The following is a 20,679-nucleotide window of genomic DNA, read 5'->3' as shown; positions in this document are numbered from 1 at the left end:
CGTGATTGAAACACTGATATGAAAATGGCAAATGCAGTCCTAAGCTGTCTCAGATAACATATTTCTAGCAAGGGCATGGAAGTATTAAAGCCATTCTACAAAGTACTGGTGAGACCTGATTTGAGATACAGTATTGAAGAAAGCTGAATTCAGTCTTGATTGATGAGGGGAAAGAGAGCCTGCTATAGGTGTGGAAAGTAAAACGGTGTGGCTTGTTTAGGGTAGCAAAACAAAGGCTAATAAGGGATATAACAGATGTTCATGAATATGGTGGGAGGGATAATAAACTGTGAATAAATTTAAACTGAGACTTTTGTAACTGTCAGAGGAATGAGATTCTGAAGTGATCTTTTGGTAAAAGTAGCGAGGGCTAGAAATATAACTTCTTTTAAAAGGTGCTAATTGTGCTGAAATATAGAATGTGATCGCCTGTCAGATCAAAGGACTTGAACTGATGACCTGGGAAGTCTTCTGCAGTCTAGTGTTTCTGCCCTGAGCAAAGATGCCAGACAAATAAGTACCCCCCGTGAGAGAGGTTTTAGCATGAATGTCAAGGAACACATTGTAATTTTTAGTAGCAGAATCACGTTCTATGTATTATTTAATCAATCATAATGGATGTTTTGGAGAGTAGAACTTCAAAATAAATGTTACTTGCAAAAAAACAAAAACAACAATGCCTCCTCTCCCTAAAAGAAGCAATCTCAAAAAGCCTTCATACGAAATAAAGAAATGAAGAGAGGGAGAGCCTATTTTAGCATGTGAATCTTTTTTACTAAATATGACAAAGACGACTGCAGCTTTGCAATCCGCCTCATATTTAAAACAGCTTCTAGCACGGAGAAGGGAATGGATTGCAGTCCCATTGCCTAATCTGCATGTTACTCCGGCCAATCCTTTTGAGATTTTAGTGATTCTATGTTTGTCCTGTGTATGCTTATATGCATTGAATTCAGCTCTCAAGCTGAAATGAATCTGCTGAGAAACTCTACTGGATGTCTTTAGGATATAGAGACAGAAGATACCTCTGTCGGTGGAGGACTTTTCAGCTGTGATGATTGCTTTTTGTGAACCAAGACAATATCCCTCTGCCTCGAAAAGCTTTTCCTCCCAGATGGCAGTTGCCATCCAGAAGTCAATTTTGAATAGGGATTTACCTTGAACAGTCATTCAGGATTTCAAGGTTTCATACAGGGTCTTGGCACAGCAGCTAAAGGCTTACCATAAGAGGCACTGAAGTAAATAGGAATCTTCAGCTAACAATTAGCTTTGGCTTAGGCACTGAAATTTATAGCTATCTAATGTTTAATGTTTTATTTCATGTTTTTAAGGTTTGTCTGCATTAACCCAGAAACGGTTAATGAATGAAATTGGAGTGTCCAACTTAGTAAATTCTGCAGTCACAGAACAACCTTTACAATAGATAGAGACTGAAAACTACCAAACTTATTTGTTTAAAAGTGTTTTCTCCTAAAGAACGAAGCTTTATTCCACTGAGTTCATCCGTAAGTGGATACAGTTTCCCTTCTTCGCAACCACGCACTGTCCTGCGTTGCTTCCTTGCAGTTCTCACATTACTACCCTGGGCCAGAGCACATCTTGTGCCCCATGCCAGTATGAACTGACGTTATACCCCTCTGGCTTGTCATGGACTACCTGTTTCTTTTGTTGCTCTACCTTAAGATTTGATTCACATGGCAAGGTGATTGTTTTGTGTATATTTCATACCTTTCACTGGTGCTATGTCTGCTTTTTTGTTTCCTGTGCTTACCTTGGGGAAGGATTACGTGGTGTGTGGATGTGACAAGTCAGTTGAAATGTCAGCACAGCATCTGCTAAAGAAAATAAGTTTAGAATGCGTACCCTAACTATGGGGGTCAAACTTCGTGTTTTAACTACCTTTTGGGTACTTACAGTGTGCTGGAAGCAGAACTGTACTGCTTTGCTTCAAGGTCCACTGTGCTGCAATGTGAACAGAGGTTCATATCCAATATTTATAGGAGGCTATTTTTGAAGATACATTATAACATTTATTTTCAAAATTATCATATTGTAGCTTTGTTTTTGTATTTCCTAGTATGTTTAATAATATGAGTTTAATCTCATAAACCAAACCAACTTTCTTCTCTGGCTCTCCCTTGTATTTTTGATGTTGTTGTTGTCAATGTTAATTTTGGCACTTTATTTTTCCATACAGCTCTTGCACGCGGTAGTTAAGAGAAAGATTGGACAGAGAAGTGAAACAGAACGCACAAAGATGCTTGACATGACCAAGCCCCTGCTATTTCAATCCTGACTGTTCCAACCAACTTAGCAGTGAATAAGAGAAAGGATTTCCTGGCTCTTCCTCAAAGCCAAGATGGGTGTCACAGTAAGTTGCATGTAGCATAAGGAGAGATTTTTCTTCTACTGCATAAGGCTTAAAAATAAAAGTTGCTATAGCAAGATTCGGACAATTAAGGCTGGTTTATATAAAAATAAGAAAAAAAGCCTTTTTTTTCCCTTACTTTTAGCAAAAGCATGGTGTTATGAATAAAGAATGAAGTTTTCACTCTATTTCCTTCCTCAGAAAACATTCTTGGCTAGAGGTGTATACCGTTCTAACACGGTGTACGAGCATCTCCTAATACTGGTAGTTTTGCAAGATTAGCCAGATGTATTTTCCAGGTAGAAGCCTGCAGTACTGTAGGTGGACACATTTCTCTTGGTCTCTTGAGAGCGGAAAAAAATTCTCCATGATATTATCATCTGAAATGTGTATTCAGTATAATATCCTCATATCACACAAATAGATCTAGTTTCAGTGTGGGCAAATGATGGTAAAGGAAAGGGGAAGTTTGTCAAAATTAGTATACGTTTAAAGAAACCTACCTCTTAGTCAATATGATATTCAGATTTCTTCAGCTGCAGTAAAGCTAGTGGCTATTGATGAGGGAAAACAAATAACTTGGTCCTGTACCAAATTGACATTTTCTAAATTTAATTGATTTTGACCTCATCAAATGTATTCATTGTGCAAATTATGGAAAATTTATCTTATTTTCCATTTTCAGCTTCATTTTTTTCCATAGGCTTAGATGTAGCACTAGAAATGTCAGCAGACCTCCTGGAGGCAGGAAGTGAGACTCATTTCAATTTCAAACTACATTAATTCTGAGTGAAATCAAACTTATTCTCACATTTATTAAGGCAAGCAAGTCCTTGTGAAAAATTGCAGATTTTTAATAAGGCCATTTTCAGTGGTTCCATTCTATTCCAACAAACTCATAAATCAATTTCTGTCTCTCAGCCATTACAAATTTATCAGTTCATGTGAGTAAATGTGACAGCTGAATACTGTTGAAATCCATGGAGCAATATCTCTGTTAGTGTGATAAACGCAGCTTGGCCTCAAAGGTGCACTCTGGTTTGTTGGGGCTTTTTGTTTTGTTTGTTTTGCTTTATTTTAAGCAAGACTTAGGCTATATGAAACAACAGAAACAGCCTGAACTGAAAGAAAAAAGCTTTGTGTTTCTCCCAACAGTGTAGTCAGTGATAAACACATTTTCATGATGACAACATCCCCAAATTTTCTCTCAGTTAACACTTAAAATGAAGAGGAAAATATTATTTTGTTTGAGAAATCATTCGTAATTAATAAAGGAGGACAAATGATATGGATTTGTAATATTTAGATAAAAATTCAAGTTCATCATCATCTTTAATGCTCACCATATTTGTAACACATGGACTTTGCCTTTCTTGTAGAGGGTACACATGGCAATCATTTTCTGTGCACTGTAAGGCTACTGTATGCATTAATAGCACTGAAGTGATTTATTACAGTGTATACAGCATTCAGTACCCATGGTCTCTGTGGGCAAATTAAAAATATCAAATGTTATGGGAGGTGCCTTGCCGTTTATTTTGTTGGACTGTAAGTTGTGAGTATGCTTTAAATAAATAATGTGTGCCTACAGCAGGGGAAAAGGTGGAGAAAAATGCTAATAGGGCTTCAATCAGACTAATAAGGAGAACATTCAAGGTCCATAATTTTGCATTGAGAAAATTCTTTGGAAACTGAGATTTGAGAAAGTAGAGACAGATAAGTGAGTTTATTTGAACATTTCCAAATTTATGACAGTATCCAAATCACTTTTCAAGGCTGCTGAATAGATATTTAGGAACATTCAATAGTACTAATTTGTGCCTATTATTTCTTACTGCCACTCATGTAGCTCAGTAATTGAAATGCTGAATAACAGTTTCCTTCCTCAATTCTAATGATGCCCTTTATATTCTTCTTTTTAATGCAGTGCCTGAACTTTAGAAAGGTTGTTCGCTGCCAAATGTCAGCCCATTGTAAGTTGCAGCAATGGAAACCCTCTTGTTTTATTATCCATTTTGCTAGATAAAATTGGTGTGGACCAATAAGGTTGTAAGATGTCTGGCTTTTTTTTCTTGTTTACTAAGTAAAAAAAAAAAAAAAGGAATAAAATATATCCAATCAAAACAGCACTTCTGGCCCAATCTCCCACTGATACTAGGGCAAACTTGCTATTAAATTTAGGGGAGAAGAACCTAATTAGGTATCCTCTACTTCAGTAGAAAGGTAAAAAGCAAAGCAGATCCCTTTGAACTTTTTCAAATCAAGTATCTTCAGGTCAATCCAAGAACAATTTCATACAGAAACTATCCTTTTATCAAAGATGCAAAAAAATATTTTATAACTGTAAGATGATGCAGAATTTAACTCAGTATTACAACATTTATCCAGATCAACAGTTAATCACTACTCCCAGTCTGAAAAAAGGAAATCTCTGCCTTAGAGAGGACGCATGACAAACTTTGCAGTGATTTATCCCTAGCAAGAAATCTCATTGGCAGAACCCTGCTCTGCATGGGAATTTGCATTGCTGTGGCTGCATTGATGCAGTAAGTGCCTTGAAGTAGACAAGAGCTGTAACGTTAAAATCATCGGAATACATCATTCTCTCTTCCAGTAAAACTTACTTTGGGATTGCAGGACCACAGGTCTGTGGAAGGTTCTTTTGTCCATACTGTGCTATCCACGTGAAGGCAGTTTTCAAACCAGTTGCATGTGTAACATTGTACACTGTTGTAATGCGCGCAAGCTACTAGACTCTCCTGAGCACCGCTACTCCAGGCATCATTAAAGGCTGATTCCTATCATAGAAAAAACTCTGTGCTCCAACTTCCTTGCATCAGTTCTAAGAGTGTGAAGAAAATGTATTTCTTCCATCAGAAGTCCTATCTCCAACTAAAACAAGCACTCAGCCAGCCTTTTACCTGGCCCGTTGTGTGGAGGACCTCTCTGTAAGTTCTTAAAAAAAAAAAAAAAAAAAAAAAGGCGTGAGATTTTTCCTCTTTACTGCCTGATGGGAGGATGGGAGGAAGACCCTTGTCTTGGGGAATGTTGTGGGACAGCCTCTTCATCTGTGAACATGAGAGCAGACTATTTGAAGCAATATAGAAGAAAACAGAAACCTCCTGGACAAGAACTTTGCTAGTGGCTAGAATAAGAGCGAAAAGATTATGAACCATAAAAACTCCATTGCTTCCGTAGTTCAGACATAGTGCCTGGATAATTTAATCGGTGCCTATAGGTTTAGTTATGCCCTTAACACACAGCTAAGTGAGAAGACCCTGGTGGTGTGGATATTCTTGGCTGAGCAGCCAGGCCTCAAATAACACCCTAGGTCTGTCTCCTTGGAGTGCTCAGCCTGCTGAGCGCAAGGGGAACTTGGATATCTTTAATGCTCTAAAAAAACCCCCAAATCCCAAAACATTTGGCGTATGCAACAAGAGATGTCCACTACAGTTTGAGAAACTTCAGCACGAAGTACTTGTTCTTTTGGCTGCTTTTCCTCAAGTTCTTCTGGGCAGCCACATAAACAGACAGCTGTGAGTGCTATCTCACTCCCCCGGCTCCGTTCTGTGTGAACACTGAGGGGTTAAGTGGCTATAGCAAAGTTGTGCAATGATCTCTGGCTGTCCTGTAGATTAAAATCTCTTTCCCAGGTTTTATACGAGCTGTCAGCCCAGTGGCAAGCTGTGAACTGTATCCTTCGCAGCTGAGGACTAAATAAGCTTCTCTAACTAAAGTTTCTATATGAGCCTCATTGGACAGGGATATCAAGTGGACAGGAGGTTTGCTGTGAACGCAGAGGTGTAAGAGTGTGTGCACTTACTTTGATCAACTTATATCTTAGTTGCAGGTATCCCAGGAGTCTTTGAATCTTCGTCTTAGCTGACCCTTGTTCCAGACCCTAATGTTGGTACGTAAACTTCTTGATCTTGTGCCCAAGGAACGGACCATACACCTGCATTGCCTCTTAAAAAAAGTAAAGTACTTACCACTTGACAGCCCTGTTTCCAGATCTTGGTTTGCGTTGACTGTCTTTTTTGATTCCAGCCTTATCCAAGTCACTGATCTTATATGTCCTTGTTTGTGACAGAATGATATGGTGTGAAAAAGATGAAACAGCAAGCTTGAAGGAAATATTGGCTAACAGTACAAAGGCAAACTCAAAAGCCTTGAAAACTGTCTCTTTAATGGCCACCATCATCTCATAAAGTCTCACTGAAATATTGAAAATTCAGGTCCAAATCTCTGTTGTACCTTGTGCCATATAATTAAAAAAACAATGAAAAACGTTCCAATGTGAGCAGAAAATGTTGGCAGTGTTTTCTGTATGCTTTGCACTTACTTTCCTTAGGTTTAAATACCTATATAAGGTGTAAGGCAGCAGGGAATGAGTTATCTAGTATTTTAAATATGTTCATATGTTGTATGTTCTTCAGGTATCATTGATAGTATTAGTCACTTCATTAGGCAATTTAGTAAAATGCTCAAGAAGCAAACAGATGCCAGTGTGTATTACCTATCCATAGTAATACTAATTCCATATAATAAAAGTTAAGGCAAATAATTCTTTCAGAAAAAAAAAAAGTCTCCTATGAAAACAAATGTCTTGGTTCACCTGGAGACCACTATCCTTTGAAAATGTTATGCTCTGCAGATATTATTGACTTAATAGATGACAACTAGGAAACCTTCAGAGCTTTTTGCTAGTTACAGTGGTTCAGCTGGCACCACTAATGATTTAACAAGGTGTTGTTTCTTTAGTTTTAAGCCCTTAGCTTTTAGACTGTTATTGGGTTGCGTGCGCTTTATACCTTCAGTGCTTGGTACCTTGTTTTGAAATGGTTTCTGTATAGAGATGGAGAAGTTAAATAGGTAAAAATGCCTATTTTCTGGTATATATTCCCCATTTAAAATAGAATAAAATCTAAAATAAATGTTCTCTTTCTGGAACTTCATAAACATTTCAAGTCCTATCCTGCCTCTGTTAGCCAAGACTTTTGTATCTGTTTGCCTGATAAATTCCTAAGTGTGAATACTTTTATGCTGTTGTCTCTATTTTCTAAAAGAGTTTTGAGCCGTAATGGAAGTAGAACAAAATCTTTACAGAGGCAGCCTTTGCAAGGTTGAGTAATGCAACCCTTAATTTTTAAGCACCTGAGTTTAGCTTCCTGTAGGAGAGGAGAAACAAGGCTTCCCAGATGGGATGCGTAATGACCTGTACTGTCAGCAGAGCACTACCTGAAATACCATTAAGAAATACTATGAATATGTCAAAAATTCTTTCAGTCTTTGAGATTCAGATTAATAAATCTGAGCTGTATAGAAACGTCTCCTCCTGTCTCCTGAGGGAAGTACTTATGTCCTTTTTCTTTAAAAATAAGCAAATAATGGAGCAAAAGTAATTTCCTACTTTCAAAACATCAGTGTATGATGTCCATTGTGCACTGTAGCACTATTTGTGATGGAAGAAACCAAACTTGAAGTCTTTCATCCAAGGAAGGGGTTCGGGTACATCTTCTAGGAGGCTGTGCATCAGGCCAGACTCACTAATCCTGTTTAAGTTGGGAGTCTCATACACATGTGATAAAAATATGATGCATCCATCACCATTGTATATTTTAATGGCATTTTTTTCTTTAAAAAGACTTACAGATTAAATATATTCTGATACAAAATTTAAAGCAGTCTCTGAGCAACAATGTGTGCTGATCTGGGGACTTAGTTCTACGTAACTCTCTTTAGTCTTTGAAATGGATGTATTTCCAAGAATTAGTGAACATTGAAGAGGGACATTTTATATTGGTAAATGGAATTTCTTGTTGATAAGGCAATTTGACATCTATATCATACCAGAAATTCACAAATAAACTGACTTGTGTCTGCACAAAGCAATGCCACAGACCACAAAATGAGGCTCAGTGTGATATGAATAGTTCTTTCAGCTGTCAGCTTCAATACTTAACTAAGAAACTAAACACATTGTATTTTACTCCTTTATGATATACAAAGCAATGAAAGGTTACTTACATTTAAATTCAGATTTTGTATATTTTGAATAGAGAACTTGTAGTCCTATGACATCAGGTGCCTCAAGGAGTAAAAAGATAAGTAGCCATAGAGGAAATTGATTTCTATTCAGGCTTCTGAAAATTATTTAATAATAGTGCGTTCTTGTTAATGTGAGTTTAATTTTACTATAAAGGAAAGATCTGGATCCAAAAATATGTTTAGATACCTAAATCCAAATCTCACCCTGAAAAACCCTAAACCTCGCTTAACTAGACTTAGGACCTCGCACTCTCTGCTGAAGAACTGGCTGCTAGACTGCAGAGCCAGCAACTCATTAACCACATGAATTTTCCATTCTTTTGTGCTCAGTTACCCAGTTTACACAGAGCGAGTAAGGAATGCTCTTCACTAAACTTAATAGTCTTTCAGATACCACACTTCACTGGGAAACATGCGTTTAATTTCTTTATGCCTAAGGAGGCACTCAAAGCTAGTCTTTGCCTGTCTTCGTCATTGCATTATACAGAAGATGAGTTGTATCAGTAAATGTGTCATCTTCGCTCAGTTCTTTGAAATAAGAAGAATTTGAAGTTCTAAGTTCTGATTTTTAGCCGTATGTTTTGGACTTAGCATGGTTACAGATAACTAAACTTGAGATTGGTGGGATTTCACATGTCTTTTAGGTGAGGGTTTGGAGTACTATTCTGAAACATTGAACTCTGGTATTTGGATTCCATTCTGGGGAGCAAGTGATTAAAGATTTGGCATAGCTGTGCCTAATTTATGGAGACTTAACCTTTTTTTTCAATTTAGCTCTAAATCTTCCGATAATTTCAGTAAGGGGTGACAAAACTGCAGCTCTGCATATTTCACTTATCCAGAACTTTCAAAATTAGTCCGTGGGAAAAGCAAGTCCAAAGAGAAAATAGATGTGAAGGAGTCCAATAGTTACTCCAATATTCTTTTTTAGGAAGAAGTACAAACTTGCAAACTACTTTTCAGGTTAACTTTAAGCTGAATTATTTAAAGAATAGCTCAATTGAATGTCAGAGAAGGACCTAACCAGCAGAAGGGAACTACTGTGTTTCTGAAAGAAGACTTAATTCGGTCTCTTCTTTGTCATAAACCCCCGAGTATTGCTTTTAAAGCACTTGGTTGCAAGCTTCCAACATGCACCAAGTTACTTGGCCTGAAGATCTGGCCCATAGTCACAATATAGTTTTGCAAAATGAATTATATAAACTCTGACTTCAAATGAGAGGGAAAACATTGAAGCTGTGCAAGAACTGGATTAAAAGCCAGGAAAAAAAGAGTTTATGTTATTTCTCCAAGAGGAATATTTTAATAGAATTTTTACCTTTTATCCTTTTTGATAGACTGCCCTATGTCTGATAAAATTAAACACAGGAATTGCATACAGCTGTAGCAGGGGTTCCCTTGTTTGGGGTAGTCTTAAACTCTCGCACAAATCATTATCGATTTAAAATGATTCTGATTAGATTCAGATGGCTGGAAAAGGCTGCAAGTGGAATAATTCTAGACGTCTTCCCTGTGTTCCTTGTCCAGCGCTGCCCTCATTACAGAAACACCCTGCATAGGCTGTGTTGGCAGACTTTGCTTTAAAATACAAGTCCAGGCTTCGTGTGAAGGAGGCTCAATTGCTGCCTTCTCGTTATGCTGAAGTTCCACAGCGCTTGTAATGCAGGATGAGGCGGCAGTCAGAGAGCAGCGTCCAAATCTATAAACTGCATCTGTAATACACGTGAGGTACCTGGGCTGCAGATGTCATTGCCCATCGTCCTCGGTTTGACAAGCAACCAAAATATGCTGAGGCTTGTACAGCCACTACTGATAGCTGATAATTGAAAGTGTTGATGCGGTATGTTCAGAAAGCTTTATGTTCTTACGAAAGAAGTTTTAATAATTGTCAGAGATGCTAACAAAACTTGTATATTACATGCTGATTCAAACTCACTGTAAATTTTACAAGTACCTGTTCATTGTGAATGATATCTACTTTTTTCTGTACAAATATTACCCAGACCTCCAGTAGTTTTACAGCTCTTTATAGGCTCGGCTCTTTATGGGCTCTGGGAGGGACTGTAAAAAAACACCATAAAAAAGACAACTTTTAAAGCAAGGCCAAGCAAGGGCCACGGAGAAGAACTTCCATGCTTAGAGTGTCTTCCCTCTCACGCTAGAGAATATAAAGGCTGTGCCAGTGTGCACAAAATAGTTTGATATTCTTTCGGTCAGAAAGGTGACGACACAGATTCACTAGCTTGGTAACTGAGCATCCACCTGAGAAAAAGGTATAACCAGCAGATGAGAAAAACAGGAATGTTTTGGTTACTGTTTTGAAAGGAAGGTGTCATGGCTACTGAATTTTGTGGAGTCTGATCCCATAGTCTGGATTAAAATGAGCTGCCCTGGAGACTCTGGTAAGAGCAGTATCTAATTTCTGGTTGCAAATTGGCCTTAGGTGTAACGCAGGCACCGTGGTGCTCTGCGCTGTCTAAACTGATATGCTTCTGTGTATGTCCAGGGAGAGAAACCTTAAAGAACAGGGAGCTCCATGGTCTGATGCTGAGCTGTTACTGGGCTAAGGCAGCAGCTGAGTAGGGTTTTTGTTTTTTTTTTTGGCTTACTTTGGCAGTTTAAATGCTGCCATTGTAGGCACTTAAGTCCTCTTTTGCATTTGGCCTTTCATATCATAAGGGGGGATAAATAGGAAGGGACATCATATATACATACATACATAATAATGCATAGGCAAATAACAAATTAACTAACTTTTTTATGTTTTCAAAAGTGAATGATTTTGAGACATTGAATGCACTTGGAAGTCAACCTGATGTAGAGAAATAGCTGTTGTACGCATCACATAATTTGTATTTCAAACTCATTGCTTACTGGCTATCATAAAGGAAAAATTTTTTTCAATTTGGACAGTTATATAGATTCCTGGAACATCTAAAATTATATTGGATAATACATATTTTTTTCTGGAATGGAGATAACAACATTTTCATATATCACTGCAATCCCAGATACTAAGTTAATGTTACATTACAAATAGTTTTGGGCACCTTAAGCACCTAATAAATAGACAAGTGGAGGAGAATGAACTACCGAGGTTTTGCGGGTTGAAAATATTTCATCTTCTGTTAAACTAGTTGCACAAAACTGTGGCAGTTGGGTGAAAAGTAGTGAAGGGGTTAAAAGAAATAATCTCAAAGAAAGAAATCATTGTCACAGGAAATGTTAGGGTAAATGCTAGGGCAAATTGTTTTCTGTGTGCTGATTTTATTTGCAATGGTTTCATCTTGCCTTTTACCAAGATTAATGTAAATACTCTCACTTTTTTATCAATATTGATGCAGTAGTAATTGTCCTTTTTTTTTATTTTTTTATCTTGCAAAACTAGATTATTAGGGTGCAAAAGTATATAGCATGTTCGAGTCAAGAAATAATGGCAATACTTTTTAAACTAAAATAGTTCTTTTTATTGATGTTAAGAAAAACGATCAGCAGCAAATAATAACAAAGAAAAAGTTCAGTCTCCAGCTGGGTGATTGGCTGATGTCAATTTTATTTGGCGTAAGTGAGGAGTGAGGCAAATGAAATCGAACACTGTGAATGGATAATGGTCTCCCACAGCAAGTTAAATATCAAGGCACTACAAGTGAAGTTACAGAAAATAAATGCTGAGGTGAGGTTGAGGCATTCATTTTCAAAGCAGGAGACCATTTTCCAGTCACAAAGTTTAATTCCACTGCCACTTTTGCTATTATATGAAGGATTAATATTATAAAATCAATAAATAAATGAAAGTGGCTTGGTGGACCAATGGAAGAGCTACCTGCACCAAAAAACTGCCTTTTGATTGTCTTAGCCTACAGGCATTTTCTGCTTTCCATGCATGCTGAAGCTAGTTTACTTAGAAGTAGAAGTTATGAGAAAACAAAAATTCAGAGGTGAGATCTAAATCAGTATAAGCTGACTTTTTTGGTAAATGTCCTTAGATTAGCTCTGAAAATGATGCATAAGATTAAAAAAAAAAAGGGGGGGGGGGGAAATGAATCGTACGTTAGCGGTAAACCTGAGAGTCAAATCTATGTAACTAAGATCAAATGTTCACCTAAAAAAAGGGAGGGAATGATAGAGGAAGCCCAGATTGGTGTAACATACATGTTGAGAGTCAGAAGATGCCAACACAGTTTCATCTTCAAATCTGTTATTTTAAGTCAGGGAGGGAATTAGAGTCTTATCTGGATTAAAATCTCTGTGGCCAGATAAAGACATTTTGAATTAAGAATGGGTTTGTTTGTGGACACTGGCATTTTAGAAGCCTATGTTAAAGAAATGAAGTCATCAGGAGGTGTTTCAGTCTCTAGGGCGAATGAAGAAAACGTCTTTTCCTTCCTCTTCATTCTTCTGGCGTTTACCCTGCCACTATTTTCCTGTCTTTTTAAATTTACCATTGGGTGAACTTAACTGGTGGCAGCTTCAAAGTGCAGGAAAGAAGCAACTGATCTGGGGCATAGGATGGGATGTCTTGTGGAGCCAGGGTTTTGTCTCTGATGGTGTGGTGCTGGCTGTCTATAGCTTTCCTCATAATTTTTGAATCAGTGCAACTGTCTTTGTTCAAGCAGTTGGGCTTCTCAGTTTTTAGAGAGCTGTTGATGTCAAAGGACCTCTGCTGTTAACACTGTCTGAAAATCCAGCTGTAGTGCAAGGATGTAAAATCAGCTTGATGCCACTTAGCTTTGGTATAAGCCTCAGGAAGGTCTCTGCAGCCAAATGATGGTGTGATGTTGGAGTGTGCAGGCAAACACTCTAGCTTGGATCTAGCCAGGGTGAGCAGTTGTTTTAGTGATGATGTGAGCTGCAGATTTCAGCACAGGATGTACTAGAATACATACGGGCTTTGTTAGCCCATCCTAGGGCTCCATCATTCTATTTGATAAAGCTAATACATACCTTTTATTTGAGTGTCCAGGCAGGTCCAAAGGGATTTGGACCCTAACACTTTTGAAAACCTTGCTAGATGTCTTTTTGCATTTTATAGGACTGGCTCTTAGAGATTGTGGAAAATGTGACCTCCTTTCTATTATTCTATGCTGTTCAGTTTACAGAGGAGAAATTTAAGTGACTCCAGGAATTGTGACATGGTTTCAGAGACGGTAGCATGGTCAGGAATAATAGCAAGTAACAGTGACTCAGGAAGTTTGTGTCCTGTTTTCATCTGTGCTGCTGACATACCTTGTCGTTTAACCTTTCTGTGCTTCAGTTTCAATATACAGTTTCTAATAAGCACATTGAGATTTTCAGATGAAAGGCTTTATGCAAACAAAAGTATTGCTCTACTGTTGAACGCTAATATAAGTTGTTAATAGACTACCAGTATATATTTTTAAAACTACCAGCTGGGTCTTGCTTTGTATTCTGAAAATAGCAGATCAATATTTATTTATTGAATTAATCTATTTGTGGCAATACCAATTTTAGTTCTAATTTTATAAAAATATTTTGCAGCCAAGTGCTTATTTCATGTACACCAGTATTTTATTTTGACAGAGATAAGCAAGGAATATCAAAAACCTCTAGGAAAACATATCTTTTAGCTTAGAGAAGAAAATATGCTTTTGCTGACTTTCTTGACATTTTGAACTCCGCTTGGGAGATGTTTCATTTCTGTGTGTTGACCAGGAAGCAGTTAGCTGAAAGACAAACTGCTGTATGTGAGTGAGGGAAAACACAGAGAATATGAAGAACACACAAAAAAATAGGGAAAAGGTTGAAGTGATATTTTGACTGGTCAGTCTTTTCTAGGAAATACCAAAATGACAATTTATTTAAAATGTCACCAACTGGACCTTTTTTACAACGGCACAAACCAATCATTGTTATTTTTTTCAGTGGAAAGGGTTGATTTCATCAGAAAAGAGCGAGTACAGCATTATTAGGAGGATTTGGTGGTTTTGGTCATTAAACCAAAGATTCAGAACCACACGCTTTAATTTTCTTTGTGTTTTTTGGAAGCTTTTACACATTTCTTTTTGGACTAAAACCTGAAACCATCTCAAACAATCCTGTGATTTGTTTTCTTAACCCCCACTGTGTATTGCTCAGGCACAGTTCTCCTGAAGAACTTATTCTTTGTGGTCTATTAATGGTTTTGGCACTCCTTCCCATCTGTAAACCTAAACTTGGTATAACTTTCCTCCATCTGAAAAGGATTTGGCTAATGTTTTCACTGTGTTGGCCAAAAAGCAACTGTTGACTTGCAGGCAAACTCACCATTGATTTTACATGCTGAGAGCAACAAAACCAGAAAAGAAGAAAAATTCATGGGAGAGCATGCACTGTTTACTTCCTGTGTAACAATCTGCATTGAACTGAAAAGAAAATTGTAGCCTATCTCTAAAAACAGAAATCTGCTAAAAATGTAAAGGTTCAGTAAGCAGAAGAGAAGATCGTAACAGGCACAGATACACTTTAAACATTTATGGATCATGTCTGAAATGATACATTTAGGGGATCGTATGAGTTTCAATCACCTCTAGAGTCATCCATTAAAATAAAATGAAATAGATTGTAGAATTGCTGTAGGACTTCAGGGTCAATTTTTTCCCTGGGTTGCAACCGTGAAACTCCATTAGCTTTGGCTCTTTTATTCAAATATAATTTTTTTCTAAAAATTGGAACCTTGCAGTGAACATTCAGTTTAGGTCCAGCTGCTATTACATTTGCTCTGAGACATGAGCTAAATCATGTCGTTTGGACTTCCAGTCTTGTAAACAGCCACAGTTTCACTACAAAAGCTTTTCAGCTAAACATTACAACTGAGTGAAATTTCTGCTTCTGGTTGCCGTCCCTGAAGTTGTTATTCTTTTGCTGCTGTGCTTTGACTTGTCTAGGGATACGAGAGCTGCTATTGCTAGTGGTATCAACATACAACTCAGCTTAAATTTAGTACCAAACTTTCAGAGTGCAATTTACCATCTGCTGAAGCCTTAAGGTAAACATACATGCCAGGCAATAATTCACGCAGGAATATTCCCTATCAGCCTGTGTTATGAAGAGCAATCTTCGCAGATAGAGTTGCATTTCATTCTCCAAATTGGTTTTGAATTTCCTTGTGACTGGCTTTAGTCAATAGAGCAGAGTGGAGAGCACATTTTGAAAAATCTCCTGTTTCACTTCCCAGCACTCTCCATTTTTTTTTCCAATTTAAACATGGAAACTCACAGCCATATGCTGTACAGTGATCTGTGATCTATTGGTCAAACTCTGCTTGATTAATGCATGATTGCAACGCTTCTCTCCCCACTGGCAAACTACTTTCCCACCAGTGGTTAAAAAATGATCACTTTGCACTCTTAAGCACATACTCTGACACCTCCATTCTTAAATTAATCCAAAATATAAGAAAAGTAGTCTAAGAATTCCACCACATTAGGACGCTCTGGTGTGTACTCTGAAGCACAAGAGCACACGGAGTGGGAACTGAGATGCACTTTTGGTTGTCTACATAATGGCTTATGGAAGGACCACATTATTGGGTCATGATGATTAGGATGTGGATTATTGTCTGATTAGTTTGATTAGGGTCTGATTACTGTAATAATAGGAGAGCTAAACAGTCTAAGCAAACTGATATCTTGGTATCTGTTTCCATACCTGCCATTATAATAGCTAAATAGCAGCTGAGTGGGGAACTACTGTGCTCAGAGTATTGTGGCGTTTGTTCAGAGAGAAGAAGAATTTAACAAAATAGGAGAAATCACTGCAAACATAAGAAGCAGAAATGTAGTTATAACAACATACTAGGGCTGATAGATAAGTAAATTATGAACTTAGAGAATATCTGAAATACTGGAAAGAATGGAATGGAAATTAGAAAAATGGAAGTTTAGATACATTTTAAAGCCAGCCTGGAGAAAACACTAGCTTGTTCAAATAGTACCCAACACATGCAAGGAGGTGAATTATTCTCATCTGCAGGTTTTGGGATTCTACTGATGTGTTCAGAAGAGTTCCTGTCTCTTAGGAGGGGAACTGTGCTTCTGTGATTCTGTGAACTGTGAATACGAAAAGCTGGTTGCTACCTGACTAATGTGTTTTGATTCTGGCTCTGTTTCTTGTACTTCTGACTTAAGAGCCAAATGAAAGAATTAGACTGTTGTTACTTAATAAAGTGATACAAAGAAAAAACATAAAAGAAAAACTATCCCCAAGATATTTGAAGATCAATCCCAGGAAAACCACCATTTTGACTGAAAATGGTACCAAGAAGGTATGAAAAGTTACTACTCTTATAAAGGCTGCCATCTTCTTCACAACAATCACTGCTCCATTAAAGACAGGGAGTTTAACTTTTAAAAGCAACAAATATTGCAAAAGTTATATAATTCTGGACATGTCATCTGACTGTTTTTATCTTTGATGCAAAATGCCCCACAGTATTTTCATGAAAAAGGATGTATGACACAGTTTCTCAAATGCTATTTTGACATGCAAAACACAGAAGTGCCCAGTGGGTCTTCCTAGGTGATCTGGGCAGTTAATGTTTTCATTTTTCTCAGCATTCCCTGAGTTTCAGCTTTAAGCCATTGCTCTTCTTTACGGTGCTGATTTTGGAAAGAATTTTAGGAATTTGGCATTTTTGGTAAATCATATAGGGGCTGGACATGATCCATTTTCTGATTGCACTGTAGCCCATGTTTACACCACAATTATTACCTTGCAGGTGTGGCATAGCATGCGGGAGACTGCTGAATACTGAAGAGCTTGATACAGGAAGGCTCCACAGGTAAAAGAATAATTACTCCCTAATGATCTTCTTGACCTGATTAGAAAAACTCAGGCGAGTCAGAGTGTTTCTGTATTCCCCTCTTGCCTCTTGGAAACTGAGTAATCAGAGGGAGAACAGTCTGCCTCTACTGAAATCAATGAATAAACTCCCATTGAGTCTGCAAGGAACAGAATTTCGCTTTAAATTGCCTGTAGATACCAATGGATGAAAAAACCTTATATGCTAAGTGTCCATATCCTTTAATAATTTTGGAATGATTATGCTCTGAAAATGCTATACCATTCAAGAGGTTTTGAAAGAGTTGTTTATATTTTCTAGCTATGTCTAACCAGCATATTAGAAGAAAAAATATCACACAGGCAGGTCCATAAAGCACACTATATTATTCAGACAGCATAAGAACTGCAGTGAGTTCACTTCAAACATCATTTTGAACTGGTTCTAGCAAGTCTGCAAGATGTCATATAAAGTATCTTTAAAGCAAAGAAGGGAGCAAGATGTTACATGTATGCAAGAAAAGATTTTATTCAGGGCTAGACAGAGTCTAAGAAGAATTCAGCTGAAGTGCTTTATTGTATAGTAAGATGTCCAAAGTGCGTGAGGGTTGCAAACCTCAGATTCAGAATTTGCAGAAGAAACAAAACTACCTTTTGCACATGATAAAGAGTAGTAGGATAGGGGAGCAACCTAGCGTAAGAAAATGAGACATAAATGAACTTGAATCTCCGCCTGCCTTTTGTACCAGACCTCCTACTTTCCTTACCCCTTCTTCAATACTTCATATTCCGTCTGCTCATCAAACTTTGGATCTCGCACTTTTCTGGGGAGGCATTATGTCCTCAGTGACTGTGTTCTGTGGCAACAGGTAGACGACACAGTCAAGTAATCTCTTGCCTATGCCCTGCTGCAGTCGATCTTTTGCCACTGAACAACATTCTCATGCTTATGTCCCAGAGGGCAACATATATATTTGAAATTCCAGAGCGTGAGAGAGAGGTCATTATTTCTGGCAAGAGCTGTATATCACATAGGAAGAGAGAGCAGTTGGCCAGTGCTCTCCTTCCATCCTTCCATATGTTTTTCTGGAATTTGATTTAAAAATCAAAAATAGATATTTAAATACTAAATATTTAAAAATATCTAAATGCTCATAGGGCAAGTTCTTGCTGAAACCCAACCCATCATTTAGTGAACGATCATCAGATTAATGTAGCTCATTGAAACTGATCTTCCTCTCTTGCAACAGAACTCCCACTGTGTCCTTGTCTGAAACTTCTTTGGACTTCTTTTCTTTTCAGTAATTTCAAGGTAGAATTATATTATGAAATTGTTTTCACGAAAGTGGCATGTTTTATTTTGATTTTCCACTTCTTAAATAACCCACCAAAAAATCAATGGGAATTGAACAGATACTTAGGAAAAAAGGAGGGGGGGGAAGAATGAAGTGTAGGGGGAATCATTTTCTCTTAAAATACTTTTTTATGAGAAAGACTGCAAAACACTGCATATACGTTTTATTTATTACTACACAATAGCAGTAGGGTCAGCCTCTTAGGAAAAGAAAATGAAAAAAATGAAATCTTTTTTTAAAAGTTGAAGTGCTACCGATTTTAAAAAAGGATTTCTAATTTCTTTTTTTTGTTGTTTTAATTAAGTGGATAAGGAAGAGGAGACACAAATATCTGAAAGAAGATTTTCCTTGAAGATTTTTTAAAGATCAATGATACTGATATTTTTCTAATTCTGTATTTTATTTTTCCTTTACAAATATATCTTTTCCAACTTCATCACGTTTATTGTAACAACCAACTTTTCAAGTAAAAAAATTTAATTCATTCTATTTGACTTTTCTGGGTTCGCTAGATAAGATTGCATTCTGACTGTTTATATGTTATGTGTGACATTAGAGACTCTTAAACCAATTGGTAAGTTGCATCTTCAAAAAACCTGTTTTTATGAACTAATATCATCAGGATTTATGTGATTGGGTACCAACACCTATTTGGATATGTAAGCTGCAAGTTTTAGCAGGACGTGTGCTGGTAGTAACACTTCTTGGAATCTGTACGTGTGAATCGGCAAGACTAAACACCAAAGACCAAAGTGCCATTTGGACTTAAGCCTGCACAGTGGGATGGGAGGAGAAGGAGGTCAGTAGTGGCTACAAATGAAAATAGAGATGAAAGGGTACCAGGAAGTTTTGGATTTGTTTTCTCTGCCTTTGCAAGAACATATCCCAGGTAACAAATCAGTGAGGGTAGGAAAGGTGGGCATGATGGCTCTTTGTGCTCTCTCCACGTAGCTGAGCTTAGGTTTTTTGTTTTTTTTTAAAAGTTCAGCCTGTCCACACTGAGACCATGTGTTCTAAACGAAAAATAGGAAAATGTTGAATTTAAGAGACAGCCTCAGCTTCTTATGCAAATTCTTTGCAGAAATTTTAATAGGCAGTTGGAGGCTAAGGTTATGAGGAATTGGGAGGCTAAAGTTAGACTCTAAACTACATATTTAAGCATCAAATTAAATTACTTTGACATCTGAATTCCTGGTTACTGAACATTTTGTCATGCATCCTAACTGGAATTACAAGGCTTTTTTTTCCTTTTAACTATTTTTTTTAACTTTATTGTATATAGAGCTCTTAGATGATTCTCTGTGAATATATGTACTCCCTCCCCCTCCATATAGCTGTATTTTCCAAGTAAAAGTTGAACTCAAATGTCCTTAAACAATGACAGAAATTGTCTTTTGGTAGTGCTAAAAAACCCAAACTTCTCAGTATATTAATGTAGCTATACTACATCAGCAGTAACTACAATAGAAAATGTATACATCATTTAAAATTCATTTTGTTGTTTTGTAGGTAAGCTTGCAGTAATTGCCCCAGTCACTTCCTCCTTTGAAAACACATTCTACCCCTCTTCAGGCCAGCATCTATGTACAGGATTCCCTTTGAGGAACAGGTATTTGAGGAAGTAAATCCAAACAACATAAAACTTTTGTCAGGTAAGCAGTGTAACCATCATGTTCAATCATCGTTTATTTCAGTGCATTTGACATACGGTTTTCGAACTGAATTTCTTTCCTGTTGTTTTACCACAATTCTGCAAGTGAAACCAAGCGGTTATGTGCATATAGAGCAATGTTTGAACAAGTAATCATGACTACAGATGCAAAGAGAATTTCTGAGGCTCTATCATGGTATCCTGATATAATTTAATCACAGAGATGTATTCCTGCTTCATCCTGTGCCTGTCTGAGGCTCTCCTAGCTGTGAACCTGCTCTCGATATACGTTAAGAGAATATAATTTCTCTTCTAGCCTCCTAGAGAGTCTAAAAAAAGTTTAAACTATCATTCTTGCTTTGATTGAATGATTTTTTTTTTCTAACAAAAAAATAAAGTGTAAATTTAGTCTAGACATAATAAATCTAAATCAGTTATAAAATCCACTTTCACCAGATTAAAATGTCATGGGCACTCTG

At 37.2% G+C, this 20,679-nt stretch overlaps 1 long non-coding RNA gene across 1 annotated transcript; it reads left to right on the top strand.

Annotated features, from left to right (window-relative positions):
• Nucleotides 1-2,213: 2,213 nt before the first annotated feature.
• LOC104140167 (uncharacterized) lies at nucleotides 2,214-20,172 on the top strand. The gene is made up of 4 exons (XR_693235.1): nucleotides 2,214-2,371; nucleotides 6,213-6,278; nucleotides 17,133-17,195; nucleotides 20,059-20,172. It is a non-coding gene; the product is annotated as an uncharacterized lncRNA (long non-coding RNA).
• Nucleotides 20,173-20,679: the final 507 nt, after the last annotated feature.

Source organism: Struthio camelus, chromosome W (genome assembly GCF_040807025.1).
Source record: "Struthio camelus isolate bStrCam1 chromosome W, bStrCam1.hap1, whole genome shotgun sequence".
Lineage (NCBI taxonomy): Eukaryota > Metazoa > Chordata > Aves > Struthioniformes > Struthionidae > Struthio > Struthio camelus.
This window is presented reverse-complemented; position numbering and strand designations above follow the sequence as displayed.